The following is a 3,227-nucleotide window of genomic DNA, read 5'->3' as shown; positions in this document are numbered from 1 at the left end:
AGATCCTCTCTGTAGCTCAACATGGATTTGATGGGAATCAATTTTGGATTAATTTGAATTGTTCAAATTAAATGTGGTAATTAGTTACATATGGTATAATTAATTTAATTTAATTATACATGATATAATTACTATAATGTATTTGATACATTATAATATAAAGTTTAGTTGAGAGGAAATAAATATTTGAATATGATTCAAATATTAATTATGTAAATTGGATTCATATAATTGAATTTAATATAAGTGGAATTTATATTAAAGAATTAAAACTATAGGTTAGTATATGATGCAATATTAAACCATAAGTTATATGTTATATATACATACATACATACATATATACATACATACATACATATATATATATATATATATATATATATATATATAATAAGTTAGTTATTATATATTTGTATATAGTGGTTTTAATTTTAAATCAAAATCAATTTATTAATTATATTAATTTTAATTTTGAATTTTAGAGGTAACTTCCCTCCCCTGGTCTCTCTCAACTCACGTAACTAATGGGAGGTTATGTGAGATTTTTTGTGTAGTTTTCTTTAGAAGAAAAGGATATAGAGATCCCAAAATAAAAAATAAAAAATAAAAAGAGAAAAAGAGAAAAAGTTGTATGAGAAAATCTAAATTCCTCTCCCCCTCCTCTCAATTTTCTTTACCTCTCTTCCAAAACCGAGAGCCCACTACACTCCTTAGAGATTCTCATCCCATTAAAGAATACAGGAGGCTCCAATTGGTGGTCGTCATTTTGGATTGTTCATGAATTGTTCGTGACAATTTGGAAGAGGAAATTCGTGAAGATCGGACCTTCAAAGGTAAGGGTTTCTTGAAACCCTGATTTTTAATTTTCCTTTTCTCTAATTTTGTTAGTATGTTGTAAAATTAGTTTTTTGCAGAATAAAATTCTGTAATTTACGTTCTGTGAAAAACAAAAAATTGAAACGATCCATGTTTTCACTCAGAGCCTTCACAGGTTTCTTTAGTGGTAGTAGAAACTACAGAAAGAAATGGAAATATTTCAAGGAATAGAAAAAGAAAGCCTAAGAAATGGACAAACTCGAAACTAGACTACGTACGATTACATTATTTAAAGAAGATTTTATTCAATCTTTCTGACTTGCAATCTTCAATCCATTACCTGCATAGACATGGATTATTTAGCAACTAATTGAATATATCAGAAAATTTAAACATACATGTACTAATCACCAATCAACCAATCAGCAATCAGACTACAGAAAAACAAAATTTCTACGTCAAGAATTCTGGAAACACAGATCAAATCGACAACATCCTGACATCCAAGTTCAAAATTGATAGCTAAATATATAACAGATTTCTCGAATAATAATAAGCAAACAAAAATTCAAGCAGTAACAAATATGGTATTCAATCAATATATTGACCAATAACCATGACAAAATCGGCTTACATAGAAATTATGGGTCTTCAGAACAAAAACCTCACCTTGAGCCCTGCTAACTAACTCTTCCAGCAACAACACGGCAGTGATGGTGTGTAGCAATCATGACCTGAGGGAAGATAAATGAGATGGTCGAGAGAGAGAAAATGAACAGGAGAAAGAGAGAGACGACGTGACTTTACACCTCAACGTCCGATGGCTGGAGTATGGCGACCGATCGTGGATGGAGACGATGTACGTCAAGGATAGCAGTGACACCTGAACAGCGACCCACACCATAGTAGCATTGACCTTCTGTGAAAACCCACATCGTGAAATATAACAAATGAGGGTCTAACTTTCTAACTTTTTTAAAAGGAAAAGAATACTTATTTTTTATTTTCACAATAAAAAAATCACTTTTTTTTTAATGACAATTAATAGCTGTCGTATATCAGTGACATTAAAAACTGTTGTAATTGTTCAAAATATGAAAATTAGCATTTATGACAATATTTTCTCTCTCTCCTCTTATTTTGGTTGTAGTGTAGGACTAAATTGTTTTAAATTGAAAAATGGTCCTAGAAAGAAGTTCTTGAATACGAATAAGGTGCAAAATAAATTTGTGCAAAAGTTATACGTTATTCTTATACCAAAATTGGTCATAAATATCAAACTTGTTATTTGCCAAAAGTGAAAGCTAGTAATTCTAGAACTAATGTTAAATGGGTTCTAAAGTCTTTACTGACTAACAATGAAGGACCCAAGAAATGGGTACCAAAATCCCTTAGTTGAGTTTTATAGGTATGATTCAAGAAAGAATTGTTACTTGACTTCAAATGAGGAATTATTTTAAATTGGAGCAACTAATATGACTTGCTTGAATCTAATGAAGGAAAAATTGGATACTTGGTAACATTTTTTAATTCTTGAGATAATTATGTTTTTGGTATCTTTATGAAAATTATCTTTTGAATGGTTTTAGAAAGTTTAAATTTGCTTTCTTGAATTATATGGTACACAAAATTCTATGCCCATGAAAAATGATTGAATATCTATCTATTTGACATTTATCTATATTGCTTATTATTTAGTTTTTTTGGTCAATTAGATGTTTGCTCCATCCTTGTGTTTTTCTTGGAAAAGGATGTTGAGTTTCTTAAAAAAAATTGTCTTTGTTTTGATGATTAATATATGTTGCTTATACTATTAGATGAAATTGATAATTGAGCATGTTGTTTGGAAAAGTTATTAATTTATTTTCCATAGGGGGAGTATTTATAGAATTAATATATTCTTGAATCCCTTTTTTTTTTTTTTTTATCAAAATTGGGTATAATGCTTTATTGTGTTGCTACCATGTTTATATTCGATTGGTAATGTATTCTCTCTTTTGGTAGCATTGAATTTTCTAAAATAAATTTGTTATTATTTGGTGTCATTATTTATTTTTCAAACAATTGGAGTTTATGTTATACTATCTGATATTTTGATACCTCAATTGCTTGATTTGTACTTAAATAATTTTATCTCATTGGTATTTATTGATATATTTCTTTTTAGGAAAGTGCACATTTTTAGGAGAAGTTATACACTTTTATATATGGATTTCATGTTTCAGTGAAATTGATTCCAGATTACTTTATTGTTGTGTGTCTCTCTTATGCTTATTCTTTATCCTTTTAGGGGGAGTAATAATCTTTGGAGTAAAATCATGTTTCAAAAATTTATTTGATATTTCTACCCTCAAGTTGATATGTGCTAAAAGTCTTTTTGTAACTTATTAAGGGGAAGTGTTCAATTG

The 3,227-nt window shown here is 28.7% G+C and overlaps 1 long non-coding RNA gene across 2 annotated transcripts; it reads right to left on the bottom strand.

Annotated features, from left to right (window-relative positions):
• Positions 1-947: 947 nt before the first annotated feature.
• Positions 948-2,483, bottom strand: LOC120074347 (uncharacterized). 2 transcript variants are annotated; one of them, XR_005480961.2, is made up of 3 exons: positions 1,629-1,869; positions 1,489-1,553; positions 948-1,159 (listed from the first exon to the last, which is right to left on the bottom strand). It is a non-coding gene; the product is annotated as an uncharacterized LOC120074347 (long non-coding RNA). The 2 variants fall into 2 exon arrangements; XR_016528664.1 differs by having other exon boundaries at positions 1,489-2,483.
• Between the last annotated feature and the right edge of the window lie 744 nt (positions 2,484-3,227).

Source organism: Benincasa hispida, chromosome 3 (assembly GCF_027475165.1).
Source record: "Benincasa hispida cultivar pf3 chromosome 3, pf3_genome.v1.1, whole genome shotgun sequence".
Classification (NCBI taxonomy): domain Eukaryota; kingdom Viridiplantae; phylum Streptophyta; class Magnoliopsida; order Cucurbitales; family Cucurbitaceae; genus Benincasa; species Benincasa hispida.
This window is presented reverse-complemented; position numbering and strand designations above follow the sequence as displayed.